Below are 18,120 nucleotides of genomic sequence, written 5' to 3' on the forward strand. Positions count from 1 at the left end.
TGTCCCTTTTTACCAAAAATGTTTGCTATGCTACGCACCTCCGATTAACATGTAACTTGGCCAACATGCTCATATATGACTTCTAAGCTTAGAAAAATAGTTTGGGACCCGACCCGAACGTATTGACTTTTTCGTTGACTTTGACCAAGTTTGACTTTTAGTCAAACTTAACCAAACTTTTATACAATCGTTCTAACATGCTTTTATACTTGATTCTTGCATGAAACTTGACAACGTGATTCACATGCTATACTATTCGAGTCGTAACGAGCCATAGGACTAATTGAACACATTTCACCCGACCTTGTGTCGTAACCGGTTAATTGATACAACTTACTTGTTTAGGTCAAGGCTAAGCAACTTTCATGCACACGTTACTTTGTGAAGTACTTTTATACTCGTGCACTCGAGGTGAGATCATAGTCCCACCTTTTCAACAACTTTTATACTTTTAAATTGTGGGCTGAGAAACATATACTTTGTTACATTTTGTACTACTTACTTTTATACTTTGAACACAAGTACAAGGAAAACAAACATTCTACAGCGAGTTTAGAACAAAAATCCTCAATTCGATTATCATTAGTTACACTTGCCGGGTGTAAGCGAGAACTTATGTTATATGGCCATATGGGTTGACAACCCTCATCTTTGACGGTTCGCTACCGTCTACGGATGAAATATATTTTCGAGAATCAGTGTTTGTTCTAGCACTAAGTGATGGGGTATACAATGGAAGGAATGTTAAGCTTTGATAATTGGGTGCTCGCGAACCAACTTTTGGAATGCAACTTTTGGATGATCAATTTATGGAAATACTAAATCTTGTGGTTCAAAATATAACATTTACTAATACACCTATGATTTCACCAATGTTTTTCGTTGACAGTTTTCTATATGTTTCTCAGGTTCATACATGGCTATTTGATACATGCTTCCGCGTACATTCATACTTGCTTGGGGTCAAGCATACATGCATACACTCTGATTTCTTGCTTGGAGTCAAGCATACATACATGCATACGCTAGTGATAGCACCTTTGGATTCAAACATATTGTTTACATACTTACGCTATTTATAGCAACTGTGATTTTAAACTAATTATGTCGCAAGATATTTCATTTGTACTTTACTACTTTTGTAAACTTAAACTTGTTGTCGATCCGTTTGGTGAACTAAACTTTGCAAGTCATGCACGTTTCAAATGAATGCGACATAATTTTGGTCAAACGCGTCTCATATAGGGACTATGAACACGCAACGGGACCTAAGTAGCGGCGCCGTCAATGACGATTTGGTCGGGTCGTTACAGATGGTATCAGAGCGTTGGTTGTAGGGAACTAGGACGTGCATTAGTGTGTCTAACAGAGTCGTTAGGACGCATTAGTGAGTCTAGACTACAACCGGATAGTTAGCATTTGCATTCTGACATACATTTGCTATAGATAGCACTTACTTGACTACTTGTGCATTATACTTGAATCATTCTTAGGAAAACTTTTTTTAATGGTACCCAACCTTCGTCATACGAACTCGTATTCCGCCACTTTTTGGTAACACACGTAAATTCATGATTCATACACGTATGGATGACGACGACTTCGTTAGTCACACTCGTTCGGGAACTCTGTCTCCCGGATTGTTATTTGCCACCGTTTCAACTTACTATCGGTTTCCCACTGGTGTTTCTTACTATCTACTTTTTAGTGTTACTACCATCACTACTCTAGATGAGTATCGTCATCACTATTTATCGCTACGGTTGCGTACTACTTGTTATCATGACACGTTACTCTTTTCATACCTAAATACATTATTGTTTGAATCGAACCGATTTGACGTTAACAATCATTTATACTCTTCCTGCGGGGAAACGCTTCTTTAGAGTTGTAGAAACTATTTCGATTTAATACGAGTCACGTTTGAGACGTCGTTACATTTTGTTCATTTTAGATTTTCGCGATGACACGAACTTGAATCTATGGAGTGATGTGGGAATGGAGGTATGAGTTAGCATAATATAACTACACTCGATCAACGTAGTTATATTACGGTAAGACATACCAAAGTTCTAGTGACGCGTGATGGTGGTTAGACTCGATCAACCTAAACACCACCATGTGCCATGTACATGACTTCATCCTTTCATGTTTGGACATCCGAAAACTCCGAGAATATTGATAACAACCATACCGGGGACACCCCTTCGACTTTTGTCGAACTATACTTATGCTTCCGAATGAATTACCGATTCCTCTCGACTTCAACCGTATGTTACACGTGTATACTATCTCGTCCTCGCACAGTCTTATTGACTAATTACGATTTACTCGTTATGCTCGCACCGAGGCGGAAACTTCTTTTGCATCACCCTCGTACTTCCGGTTCAGGAGGTCCTTATTCTAAATTCCCAATGGAGAGAGACTCTCCACGTTATACTAGTATTCACCTCGAGGGTGAATAGTTCCGACGAACGTTTTTCTTTCAGAAACCGATGAGGACTTGCCCCGACGAACGTTTTTGGAAACTGATAAATCTTTCGCGACGCGAATTTTCTTGAGAAACTTGTCCTAACAAACTTGTCTAAATATACCTTACGGAATGTACTCCGTTTTGGACCGAGATCCTCGTTTCATTTCTAGACTTCGGAGTGCCTCACAAAAAGCCTCGGGACCACGTTTAGACATGAGTACCGCGTACCATCCGTAACCCGACGGACCGAACAAACATACGATTTAAACCTTGGAATCCATAATACGAGTTGTATTACTAACTTCAAATTTACTTGAGAAAAGTATTTTCCTTTAACCGAATCCTCGTACTACAATGATTTTCACTCGAGTTTTAACGTCACTCCTTTTGAAACCACATGTGACCGGAAACGTCATTCTCTTTTGTCGAACAAAGTAAACAATGATCAATTCACCGGGGCCGAGGTTATTCATGAACAACCGAGAAAATTTATTCATATTCAGGTAAAACCCTACGCGACTCGTAATCACCAAGAGTTACGCCGATGTTAGACGTAAACATTTCAAATTCCACGTGGGAAACCGCGTCACGTTAAGAGTCGCACCTTGGAAAGGTGCAATCCGTTTCGGGAAACGTAGGAAGCTAAATCCGCGATATTTTGATCCTTTAAATTCTTGGGGTGTTTTGGACCCGTCGCTAGCCGTTTAGACTTTTCCGACTCATTTTGGGTCTCCGTTTATCCTACATTCGATGTATCAACTCAAAGACGTGTTTTGCGAAACAAGAACTTGTTATCTCCTTTGATGAACTCACTATCGACGATAACCCTCACTTCCTAGGAGGACCGGTTGAAACCATGAATCATGGAAGCCAAACCTTAAAACAACATATGATCCCGACCGTCAAAATTCGTGGAAATACTCAAGGACGTACCTTCACTTATTCGTAGAATTTACAACGCAAGATCTCGAGTAAGATTCAACAACTACTACTTCCAACTAAATTTTGGGACGAAATTTCTTTTGAGGTGTGGATAATGTAACATCCCGCGTTTTTCCGTTAAATTTATTTTTAACACCGTCTTTTTTTTTTAATAATAATCTTTCGTATTTAAATTCGTAGTTTCCGTTGACTAACGTTCATAATAATTCCGTCATTTAATTATAACATCTCTCGTTAACTTGCGTTTTAAAAATATTCGTTTGGTTAATTCCCGCACCCGCTCTGAAACTTGAGGGACTAGTTCCGCCACTTGACCAAAGAGGTGGCTAGTAGTTGACTAGTCAACCACTCACCACCTCCACCCCTCATTCATCCATTTCTTCTTCTTTCTTTCTTTCTTTTTTTCTCTCAAGAACACAAACATAAATCATCATCTAAATTCGGATCGGGAAGCAAACTTCAAAACAAATTACATATTTGGAATCCTCTCTTCATCCTCTACAATTTGATACCAACTTCATCTCGTTTGGGTAACATTTCTAAAACTCTAGATTTCTCTAAATTCGTGTTTTTGATTTGAAATGGTGTTAGTTAGTGTCTATGGCTCGTGTCTAGCATGAATATATGATTTACTTGCTCGATTTGTTGTTTTGAGTAACTAGTTTGAACATTTGAAATGGGTTTGCTTAATCCTTAATTTTGGATGAGTTAATGTTGTTAGATTGTTAAAGTGCGTGTTTTAATTGTGTTACTAGTATCATTAGCCACATTTGGATGTGTAGGTTGATTAAGAAAACTTCAAAACCCGATTAATGATTTTGTGATGTTTGACTAGGGTTTGATAGTTCTTGACATGAACTTTTGATGCTTGAATGCCATGGAATGTAAATTGTTAGTGATTAGTTGTAATGTATGCTTAATTACCTTCGAAACGGCATATCATATGTGTGAATTGGATTCCCGAAACTTAAAATGCAATTGATGAACTTGAAACTTTGAAAATGGACTTTTAAATGATCACTTGACGAGAAATCGGTTATGGAAAATGATGTTTTTGTTTGATGAAACATGTTTAGTTGTGTTCCTTGTCAAAAGAGCTTTCCAACGGTATAAGATACGTCTTCTAATTGTTTGCGGTTTGCGTTTTGCGTTTGTTTGAAAATTTCCAAGTCTTGAACAAGTGAAACAGGCCAGGGACCAGGCCACGGCTTTTGTCGCGGCGCGACAGGCCTGGCCGCGGCGCGGCGTATAACGTGTCCAGCTTCTGTCCCATTTGTCCCTTTTTACCAAAAATGTTTGCTATGCTACGCACCTCCGATTAACATGTAACTTGGCCAACATGCTCATATATGACTTCTAAGCTTAGAAAAATAGTTTGGGACCCGACCCGAACGTGTTGACTTTTTCGTTGACTTTGACCAAGTTTGACTTTTAGTCAAACTTAACCAAACTTTTATACAATCGTTCTAACATGCTTTTATACTTGATTCTTGCATGAAACTTGACAACGTGATTCACATGCTATACTATTCGAGTCGTAACGAGCCATAGGACTAATTGAACACATTTCACCCGACCTTGTGTCGTAACCGGTTAATTGATACAACTTACTTGTTTAGGTCAAGGCTAAGCAACTTTCATGCACACGTTACTTTGTGAAGTACTTTTATACTCGTGCACTCGAGGTGAGATCATAGTCCCACCTTTTCAACAACTTTTATACTTTTAAATTGTGGGCTGAGAAACATATACTTTGTTACATTTTGTACTACTTACTTTTATACTTTGAACACAAGTACAAGGAAAACAAACATTCTACAGCGAGTTTAGAACAAAAATCCTCAATTCGATTATCATTAGTTACACTTGCCGGGTGTAAGCGAGAACTTATGTTATATGGCCATATGGGTTGACAACCCTCATCTTTGACGGTTCGCTACCGTCTACGGATGAAATATATTTTCGAGAATCAGTGTTTGTTCTAGCACTAAGTGATGGGGTATACAATGGAAGGAATTTTAAGCTTTGATAATTGGGTGCTCGCGAACCAACTTTTGGAATGCAACTTTTGGATGATCAATTTATGGAAATACTAAATCTTGTGGTTCAAAATATAACATTTACTAATACACCTATGATTTCACCAACGTTTTTCGTTGACAGTTTTCTATATGTTTCTCAGGTTCATACATGGCTATTTGATACATGCTTCCGCGTACATTCATACTTGCTTGGGGTCAAGCATACATGCATACACTCTGATTTCTTGCTTGGAGTCAAGCATACATACATGCATACGCTAGTGATAGCACCTTTGGATTCAAACATATTGTTTACATACTTACGCTATTTATAGCAACTGTGATTTTAAACTAATTATGTCGCAAGATATTTCATTTGTACTTTACTACTTTTGTAAACTTAAACTTGTTGTCGATCCGTTTGGTGAACTAAACTTTGCAAGTCATGCACGTTTCAAATGAATGCGACATAATTTTGGTCAAACGCGTCTCATATAGGGACTATGAACACGCAACGGGACCTAAGTAGCGGCGCCGTCAATGACGATTTGGTCGGGTCGTTACAGTAATGATGTTCATAACATCATTCGATTCATACATATAAAGCTATCTTATTCGAAGGTTTAAACTTGTAATCACTAGAACATAGTTTAGTTAATTCTAAATTTGTTCACAAACAAAAGTTAATCCTTCTAACTTGACTTTTAAAATCAACTAAACACATGTTCTATATCTATATGATATGCTAACTTAATGATTTAAAACCTGGAAACACGAAGAACACTGTAAAACCGGACATACGCCGTCGTAGTAACACCGCGGGCTGTTTTGGGTTAGTTAATTACAAACTATGATAAACTTTGATTTAAAAGTTGTTCTTCTGGGAAAATTATTTTTCTTATGAACATGAAACTATATCCAAAAATCATGATTAAACTCAAAGTGGAAGTATGTTTTCTAAAATGGTCATCTAGACGTCGTTCTTTTGACTGAAATGACTACCTTTACAAAAATGACTTGTAACTTATATTTCTGACTATAGACCTATACTTTTTCTATTTAGATTCATAAAATAGAGTTCAATATGAAACCATAGCAATTTGATTCACTCAAAACGGATTTAAAATGAAGAAGTTATGGGTAAAACAAGATTGGATAATTTTTCTTGTTGTAGCAACGTGAAAATTGGTAACAAATCTATATTAATCATATCCTAGCTAACTTATATTGTATTATACATGTATTCTAATATATTATGTAATCTTGGGATACCATAGACACGTATGCAAATGTTTTGACATATCATATCGACCCATGTGTATATATTATTTGGAACAACCATAGACACTCTATATGCAGTAATGTAGGAGTTAGCTATACAGGGTTGAGGTTGATTCCAAAAATATATATACATTGAGTTGTGATCTAGCCTGAGACGTGTATACACTGGGTCGTGAATTGATTCAAGATAATATATATCAATTTTTTTTTCTGTACATCTAACATTGGACAACTAGTTGTAGGTTACTAACGAGGACATCTGACTTAATAAACTTAAAACATCAAAATGTATTAAAAGTGTTGTAAATATATTTTGAACATACTTTGATATATATGTACATATTTGTTATAGGTTCGTGAATCGACCAGTGGCCAAGTCTTACTTCCCGATGAAGTAAAAAAATCTGTGAAAGTGAGTTATGAAATGTCCCGTTCTTATTGATTAAAAACGTTCCATATTAATTGATTTCGTTGCGAGGTTTTGACCTCTATATGAGACGTTTTTCAAAGACTGCATTCATTTTAAAACAAACCATAACCTTTATTTCATCAATAAAGGTTTAAAAAGCTTTACGTATATTATCAAATAATGATAATCTAAAATATCCTGTTTACACACGACCATTACATAATGGTTTACAATACAAATATGTTACAACAAAATAAGTTTCTTGAATGCAGTTTTTACACAATATCATACAAGCATGGACTCCAAATCTCGTCCTTATTTAAGTATGCGACAGAGGAAGCTCTTAATAATCACCTGAGAATAAACATGCTTAAAACGTCAACAAAAATGTTGGTGAGTTATAGGTTTAACCTATATATATCAAATCATAATAATAGACCACAAGATTTCATATTTCAATACACATCTCATACATAGAGATAAAAATCATTCATATGGTGAACACCTGGTAACCGACATTAACAAGATGCATATATAAGAATATCCCCATCATTCCGGGACACCCTTCGGATATGATATAAATTTCGAAGTACTAAAGCATCCGGTACTTTGGATGGGGCTTGTTGGGCCCGATAGATCTATCTTTAGGATTCACGTCAATTAGGGTGTCTGTTCCCTAATTCTTAGATTACCAGACTTAATAAAAAGGGGCATATTCGATTTCGATAATTCAACCATATAATGTAGTTTCACGTACTTGTGTCTATTTTGTAAATCATTTATAAAACCTGCATGTATTCTCATCCCAAAAATATTAGATTTTAAAAGTGGGACTATAACTCACTTTCACAGATTTTTACTTCGTCGGGAAGTAAGACTTGGCCACTGGTTGATTCACGAACCTATAACAATATATACATATATATGAAAGTATGTTCAAAATATATTTACAACACTTTTAATATATTTTGATGTTTTAAGTTTATTAAGTCAGCTGTCCTCGTTAGTAACCTATAACTAGTTGTCCACAGTTAGATGTACAGAAATAAATCGATAAATATTATCTTGAATCAATCCACGACCCAGTGTATACGTATCTCAGTATTGATCACAACTCAAACTATATATATTTTGGAATCAACCTCAACCCTGTATAGCTAACTCCAACATTCACATATAGAGTGTCTATGGTTGTTCCGAAATATATATAGATGTGTCGACATGATAGGTCGAAACATTGTATACGTGTCTATGGTATCTCAAGATTACATAATATACAATGCAAGTTGATTAAGTTATGGTTGGAATAGATTTGTTACCAATTTTCACGTAGCTAAAATGAGAAAAATTATCCAATCTTGTTTTACCCATAACTTCTTCATTTTAAACCCGTTTTGAGTGAATCAAATTTCTATGGTTTCATATTGAACTCTATTTTATGAATCTAAACAGAAAAAGTATAGGTTTATAGTCAGAAAAATAAGTTACAAGTCATTTTTGTAAAGGTAGTCATTTCAGTCGAAAGAACGACGTCTAGATGACCATTTTAGAAAACATACTTCCACTTTGAGTTTAACCATAATTTTTGGATATAGTTTCATGTTCATAATAAAAATCATTTTCTCAGAATAACAACTTTTAAATCAAAGTTTATCATAGTTTTTAATTAACTAACCCAAAACAGCCCGCGGTGTTACTACGACGGCGTAAATCCGGTTTTACGGTGTTTTTCATGTTTCCAGGTTTTAAATCATTAAGTTAGCATATCATATAGATATAGAACATGTGTTTAGTTGATTTTAAAAGTCAAGTTAAAAGGATTAACTTTTGTTTGCGAACAAGTTTAGAATTAACTAAACTATGTTCTAGTGATTACAAGTTTAAACCTTCGAATAAGATAGCTTTATATGTATGAATCGAATGATGTTATGAACATCATTACTACCTTAAGTTCCATGGATAAACCTACTGGAAAAGAGAAAAATGGATCTAGCTTCAACGGATCCTTGGATGGCTCGAAGTTCTTGAAGCAGAATCATGACACGAAAACAAGTTCAAGTAAGATCATCACTTGAAATAAGATTGTTATAGTTATAGAAATTGAACCAAAGTTTGAATATGATTATTACCTTGTATTAGAATGATAACCTACTGTAAGAAACAAAGATTTCTTGAGGTTGGATGATCACCTTACAAGATTGGAAGTGAGCTAGCAAACTTGAAAGTATTCTTGATTTTATGTAACTAGAACTTGTAGAATATATGAAGAACACTTAGAACTTGAAGATAGAACTTGAGAGAGATCAATTAAATGAAGAAAATTGAAGAATGAAAGTGTTTGTAGGTGTTTTTGGTCGTTGGTGTATGGATTAGATATAAAGGATATGTAATTTTGTTTTCATGTAAATAAGTCATGAATGATTACTCATATTTTTGTAATTTTATGAGATATTTCATGCTAGTTGCCAAATGATGGTTCCCACATGTGTTAGGTGACTCACATTGTGATGACCCGAGAATTTCCGACCAAATTTAAACATAATCTTATATGATTCGACTCGATAAGCAAAGTCTATTAAACCGAGTCTCATTATGTTTGAACTATTTCATGATAACATTTGACCTTTAACTATTTTCGACGATTCACGAACCTTTAATTGTAACTAAGAATGTAAATATAAATAATTTTATATAAAACTAATTATATTAGTATTAATGAACTATTAAGTAATTTTGTTATTATAAAAGATAACATTTAATAACTAAAGATTTTCATTTTGAATATATATAGTATATTGTATATAAATGATTCAAACATATTTTACCAACGTTATCAAAATATTAAATGTACAATGTTATACTTTGTAGTTAATTGTTTAATATACATAATTAATCATCTACTCAACATTTAAAACATGATTTTATATATATGGTAGTATACATATATACATAAATATAACTATATATATATGATTTTATACATAATTATTATATTATGTATATGTAGAAATTTATAATATATCTATGATGAAATAATGTACTATTTTAATAAATATATATAATACTTACATATATAAAACATTTATATTTTTCATAATTACATACATAAGTATAATATAATTAGTATGTAAATAAATATTATAATATATTTATATTAAAATGCATAAATATATAATATTCAGTATATGTTACAATACATATTACATAATTATTAAATATTACATAATAATAGATGATATTAATAAATTAAATTTAAATACAAATATAGTTGTTGTAGTAATGTTATTTGTATCGTCAAATATCAATATTTGTATTCATAATATCACTTTATATCATATAAAGATGAAATTGGATGTATAAATTAGATTATTATTACTAATATTATTATTATCGATAAAATATTAATATTATCATAATTAGTATGGTATTATTATTATTATTATTATCATTTTTACAATTATTATTATCATTAATATTATATTTATCATTATTATTAATTTTATTAATATTATTAGATATTAATAGTATTGTTATTATATATTATTATTATTAATTAAAAAAAAAGTAGGGATCTATATTATACGCGTGACCTCTGTATCCTTTATCTCTATTATTATTATTTTTTTTGTTTCTTTCCTGCTCCCAACTCGTGAACCTGTGTTGACATTTTCTCCATTTTTTATCAACCGATCTCTATTATTACAACATGATTATGTATAATTGCAAATCAAATAAAAAGGAAATCCAATGGGATTAAAGAGCACAGCGATATTTTTTTTTCTTCTTCTCTGCACGCTCCATTTTTTTTTTCTCTTAATTCAATTTCGAATAAAGTTTCAAAATCTAAAAATGCAGAAAGGTTAGAAATCTTTCTTTGAATCTATCTGCAAAATCTCAACTCTCAAATCTTTATATCGATCTTGAATTTTGAAGTCAAAGTTTAGTTTAAAAAAAGTCAACAATTGTTCTTGAGACAAATTCGCGTTCGTGTATATGTTTCTGATCAAATTGACGATTCCAGTAGTTTTTATACATGTTTAGAAAACTATTTCGTGTTATAAACATTATCTATAATGTTATCTATTACGAAATCAATTTTTTTTGTTTTGTTCCAAGAACCGACGCTGCAGTAGGCCTTTAGTATTTTTTTTTTATTTTAGAACCCAACTTATTTTTTTTTCTGTAATGTTTTGAAGCTTTAAAGGGAACCCCGATTTTTTTTTTTTTTGGTTATTGATGTTTTGTTGAATCCATGAGACTTGTGGAGAAGAAGAGGAATAGAAGAAAAACAGTTTATATATAAAATTTAAATTCGATATTAGTACAGAGAATCAGAATTGGTGGGATGGTCGAGAGTGTTTGCGTGTGAGCATGTGGTCACGAGATCGAGTCCAGAGGACGGTAGTTTCTTTTTTTTTTTGAAACTCTTTTCATGTGAGGTAGTTTTCTTTTCTAATTTTATTATTGTTATTATATATTAATTATTATTAGTATTATTATTATTATTATTGTGATTGTTTTGATTGTTATTGTTATTGTTATTATTAGTATCATACTTGTTATCATATTTGAAAGTATTATAGACATTACTATTATTATTATGATAGGTATTAATAATATTATTATTAGTAATAAACTTATCATTTTAGTATTTTATCATCATTAGGATTATGATTATGATTATCATTATTATTATTATGAAGGAAATAAAAATATATTATTATCATCAATATTAGAATTTGTACCTGTTTATAAATAATAGTATCATCAGTACATTTACAATTAATAATATCATATTTATCAGTATCATCATTAATATTTACTAGTATTATTATGATTATCATTTATCATTTTATAAATATTAGAACCCTTATTATTAACATAAGTATGGTATTAGTATTAATATTATTTTAGAGTTATTATTATTAGTATCATTAACAGTTATCATTTTCATTTTTTTTGCTATTAGTATTATCATTATTAATAAAATTATTATTATTATTAGTAAATCATTATTATCTAAATTATTATTTTAACAAATAAATCTTTTGTACACTATATATATACTTATGGTATATACTAGGATTGTATTAATAATTCACATAACAAACTAATAAAATTTCATAAATACAATACTAACCACAAATATATGTATATAAATATATTAATGTCACTATTTATATAAACGTAAATCATTATAGATATATATACATAAAATAGATATATATATAAAATATAACTTAAAATATAATATAAGTATACGTTTTAAAATAAAGGTTAGAATAAATTCTACAAAACTATAATATATAAATAATACATATTAATAAATGAAATTTTGTAACTTACATTATACGTATTAATATATACACAATTGATATAGGTTCGTGAATCCGAGGCCAACCCTGCATTGTTCAATGACGTCATATGTATTTTTACTACAAAATACAGTATCGTGAGTTTCATTTGCCTTTTTACCCTTTATATTTTTGGGCTGAGAATACATGCGCAACTTTTATAACTGTTTTACGAAATTGACACAAGTACGTGAAACTACATTCTATGGTTGGATTATCGAAGTCGAATATGCCCCTTTTTATTAAGTCTGGTAATCTAAGAATTAGGGAACAGACACCCTAATTGACGCGAATCCTAAAGATAGATCTATCGGGCCCAACAAGCTCCATCCAAAGTACCGGATGTTTTAGTACTTCGAAATTTATATCATGTCCGAAGGAGGATCCCGGAATGATGGGGATATTCTTATATATGCATATTGTTAATGTCGGTTACCAGGTGTTCAATCCATATGAATGATATTTTTGTCTCTATGCATGGGACGTATGTTTATGAGAAATGGAAATCTGAAATCTTGTGGTCTATTAAAATGATGGAAACGATTGTTTAAGTTAAACTAATGAACTCACCAACCTTTTGGTTGACACTTTAAAGCATGTTTATTCTCAGGTACGAAAGAAATCTTCCGCTGTGTATTTGCTCATTTTATAGATATTACTTGGAGTCATTCATGGCATATTTCAAAAGACGTTGCATTCGAGTCGTCGAGTTCATCAAGATTATTATCAAGTCAATTATAGTTGGATATATTATGAAATGGTATGCATGCCTGTCAACTTTCGATGTAATGAAAGTTTGTCTTTTCAAAAACGAATGCAATGTTTGTAAAATGTATCATATAGAGGTCAAGTACCTCGCGATGTAATCAACTGTTGTGAATCGTTTATAATCGATATGGACTTCGTCCGGATGGATTAGGACGGGTCTTCACAGTTGGTATCAGAGCGGAGGTCTTAGCGAACCAGGTCTTGCATTAGTGAGTCTAACTGATAGTCGTTAGAATGCATTAATGAGTCTGGACTTCGACCGTGTTTGCATGTCAAAAGTTTTGCTTATCATTTAGTATCGAAAAATTATTTGCTTATCATCCTTAAAGTCTAAGACACGTCTTACTTCCTTTATTGCATAGACAGTGTATAGTTAAATTCATATCTTAGCGTATCTGTTATTGTTACCTTTGCCTGACAGCTTCCGTAGATTCCTCCGTAGCTTATGGGATTTTAGTATTATATATGCATATGTAAATTATGTATTGCAGGGTACTAATCTACATCCTATAATCTATTTCTTATCGAAAATCCTTCATCTGATCGTACGAGATGAATCCCTCAACCAGTTCGAGTCCATCAGATTTCGATAGCTATTTCGATAGTTATTCCGACAGCTATTTCGATATGGATTTCCACTCGAGCTCCGAAAGCAGAGTAACCGGAATGAATCGATCAATTAGCCATCATCTATTCTGAATGAATTGGAGATGGGTTCGTAGTCGACTTAATCAATGGAAACGCGAAGAAGGCGATCATTTCCACTAACCAAATTCACCTCTTGACAATGAACCTAAAACGTTTACCGGCGAACCTGTTCGAGACACCATTTTCTCTCTCATTTCCAAAGTATCTCATCACGATCATATACTATCTCAGATTCTAAACCTCATTCATCCGCTCGTCCGAACCGACAATCATCCCGGTGTAATAGAAGAAGTTAACGAACTTCGCGCATAAGTTGTAGTCTTGGAAAATATGGTGCAAAACGTACCAGCTTCATCCAAATCACCGGCACCAACGGTACCACCAACAACCCAAATTTCAATATCACATGCCTCAACATCTCAATCTATACCTCGAGTATAATCATCATTCTACATGACATTCTACATCAGTTATCTTCGTTCGACATGGTGATTATGTAATCTCTAATGTTTTAGAGATTATTTATTCTAGTTCCAACTGAAAACTAAATGAGTTTAATATCATGTTAACTCATTAAATTCATGATTACATCTGAAGAAAATATATATGTATATATGTTTTCATAAAGATTGTAATTAAAAATTCTTTTGTACAAACTGTTAATAATAAAAATATTTTAACGGGTAGGTAATACCCGAGAAATATTTAAATTTCACATTAATAAGTTACACTGTATATTCTTCGAATCTGATTCAACAGTTATTCACTATCCTATTTACAACCACCGGGATACTTATCCATTCACCAAAGAATAACTATTTTCATTCAAATTCAATTTCATATTTGAATTTTGACCTATCAGAATCCAACAAGTGGCATAATGAAGAAATAATGGACACAATAAAAATTGATTAGAAACAGACTAATTAACAATATTAAATTTTATTAAGAAACCACGCTAACAAAATCCTAGCTAACTGTTCCTAGCTAACTGTTAATTCCGTATTACATTTTATTTATCGCAATTTATTTATCGCAATTTATTTTATCGCAATTTATATTCTCGCAATTTTATTTATTGTCATTTAATTTCTGTTATTTACTTTACGCACTTTATTTATCGTCATTTAATTTCTGTTATTTATTTTACGCACTTTAAATATCGGGACACGTATACAAGGTTTTGACATATCATATCGACACATCTATATATATTATTTGGAATCACCATAGACACTCTATATGCAGTAATGATCGAGTTCTCTATACAGGGTTGAGGTTGATTCTATAATAATATATATACTTTGAGTTGTGATCGAGTCTGAGACATGTACACGGGTCACGATACGTATTAATTAATTCAAATATTATATATTAAACTATATATGAATGATTGCACTGTCAACTGTGGACTATCGACTGTGGACTAATAACATTGGACAATTAAAATGAATTAAAATATTGAATATAACATATGAAACTAAACAATTCTTCAAGTTTGCCACTTGATTTCGTCTTAAACCTCATTTGTATCTTCACGATTACATTCTGCGTTCAAACCTTTCATGATTCTTGAAAACACCTCAATCGATAGGATGAATCAACCGCACTTCATCTACGGAAGGAAATATTTATGCATATAGTTATGCACCTGAGAAACTCTCAGCAATTGAGTAAAAGTTCAACACGTAGCCGCGTCAGATCCTTTGGCATTTATTAACAAAAACAACTTTGCGATCCCTTTTCAAAATTAGCCAATTTTGTCACAGCTCCAACAAGTCAACTTCGACTTTTCGTACGAAACAACCTTATTATAACGTTTATATATACGCGTGCTCTTTTATTGTTACCAGGTAACCTTTCATATTCCATCATATTACCATCAGCGTTTAATCATCTAAAAACACAATTCTCCTGAAACCACCTCGGATTAATAACCGATGATTCAGATATCATAGCATTAAATGCAGAGGAAACAGAAAAATGGTAGATGGTCTAAACGGACAAAAGTTTGATGATAAAGAAAGGAGTGTTAGGAACGCTCGATAGAAAATTGGGTATTGAAAAACAGATTGAGTTACCCATGAAGGAGACCAAGGACAGATACAAGGACCAAATCCTATATTCAAAGGATTCAGGTAATTCTGGATCCGTTGAAATCTTTAGAGAATATCTTGCTCCGAAGTCATGTTAAAATCTTGCGGAAAATCTTTCTCCATCAACCGTCGAACTTAGAAATTCCAAAATATCATCATCAATATCTTTGATATTTCTGAGGATATTTTCATAAATATTCTCGTCCGAAATTATATACCTCTTCGTGCTTCCTGTGTATCAATATATTGGAAACATTCAATAGAAAATATAGTACCGAAAAGCAGATTATGCGAAACTATGAAGAAAGCCGTGGATAAATCACAAAGAATAAGTTTGACTTCAAAGAATCCAAATAATTCAATGTCTGCTAAAGTCTATAGTGAATAACTTGCTCCTTACTCTAAACCCTTGCAGACAATAGTTTCTATCATCCTCTGATCTTTAGATATTCTGAGATATTATCGTACCTTTCATTATAAATATCCTCCATATTTCTGGAGATATTTTTATAACTATTCTTATCTGAAATCATTAATCTTTTCGTGCTATCAGTATTACATCATATAGAAACTGTTAGTTTCTATATTCTGTAAATTTTCAAGCTTAAAATATGAATGTTATTGTAGTAATGATGGGAACTGATGCATGAGTTAGTATAATATAATGACACTTGATCAACGTGATTATATTACAGTAAGTCATGCTGAGTTTCTAAATGAAACGTGATGATTCACATATCATAACGTCATCATGTGCCATGTTACATAACTCTTTCATCCTACTTAACTCCGTAACAAATCAAGAAAATGTATTCTTGATGGTTCTATCTTCCGTGATGTTGATAAATTTGAAAATCAAATCGTGCTATCACGTTCCTTCATGCTTAGAACATTATAATCATTCGAAACTCTATATCTATAAATTCTGGACCATTATTCGCTTGACTTGAAGTCGGGAAGAGAAAACAAAAGCATAGAGCTTTGAAATATAAGGGAGAATATAAAGTCCGATAACAACACATAAATTACAAATCGTGTATATCAATGTTTATCGCAACATAAAGACACGGGAGAATTAAAAACATTATAATCCCGAGGGCGAAGTAGAAGAAAGCAGATTCCTCTGGTGGAAGTTGGAAAAGGAGAATGATTGTTGCGATAGTAAGGATGAGGACAAGGATCAGAACTGGATTAATCATTTTCAGAATCTTTTGGATGTATGAACTAAGAAAGAAAGTATAAGAATGGTGAGAATAATGGAAAGGAAGAGCTTAATTTATACTGGAAATATCAGACGTAGTAATCGGGGCAGATCACCGTATTTAATTAAAGAGATCTTAATTTCCATAAATCCCGAAGAATCAGATTTTATAGATCTTCAAGATTTTCTTTAAATCCCTTAAATTCCGGAATTCAACCAAGGCAATGTCAAAAGTTAAGACGCGCCTTATTTTCTAAATTCAAACCTGACTACGTCAAAAGTTAAAAACAAATCTTTGTTTCTCATTTCATCCTTTTGTGAATAGCTTCATTCGCACTCTTCGAATAATCGAATTATTTTTATCCATATTACTCAATGATGATAAAACTCAAGTTATCAACTCATATTCGTCAGGAAAACATATTTATTGTTAGCTATGACGACCTCACTCAAATTTCGGGACGAAATTTCTTTAACGGGTAGGTACTGTGATGACCCGGGAATTTCCGACCAAATTTAAACATAATCTTATATGATTCGACTCGATAAGCAAAGTCTATTAAACCGAGTCTCATTATGTTTGAACTATTTCATGATAACATTTGACCTTTAACTATTTTCGACGATTCACGAACCTTTAATTGTAACTAAGAATGTAAATATAAATAATTATATATAAAACTAATTATATTAGTATTAATGAACTATTAAGTAATTTTGTTATTATAAAAGATAACATTTAATAACTAAAGATTTTCATTTTGAATATATATAGTATATTGTATATAAATGATTCAAACATATTTTACCAACGTTATCAAAATATTAAATGTACAATGTTATACTTTGTAGTTAATTGTTTAATATACATAATTAATCATCTACTCAACATTTAAAACATGATTTTATATATATGGTAGTATACAT

Source organism: Rutidosis leptorrhynchoides, chromosome 6, assembly GCF_046630445.1.
Source record: "Rutidosis leptorrhynchoides isolate AG116_Rl617_1_P2 chromosome 6, CSIRO_AGI_Rlap_v1, whole genome shotgun sequence".
Taxonomy (NCBI): domain Eukaryota; kingdom Viridiplantae; phylum Streptophyta; class Magnoliopsida; order Asterales; family Asteraceae; genus Rutidosis; species Rutidosis leptorrhynchoides.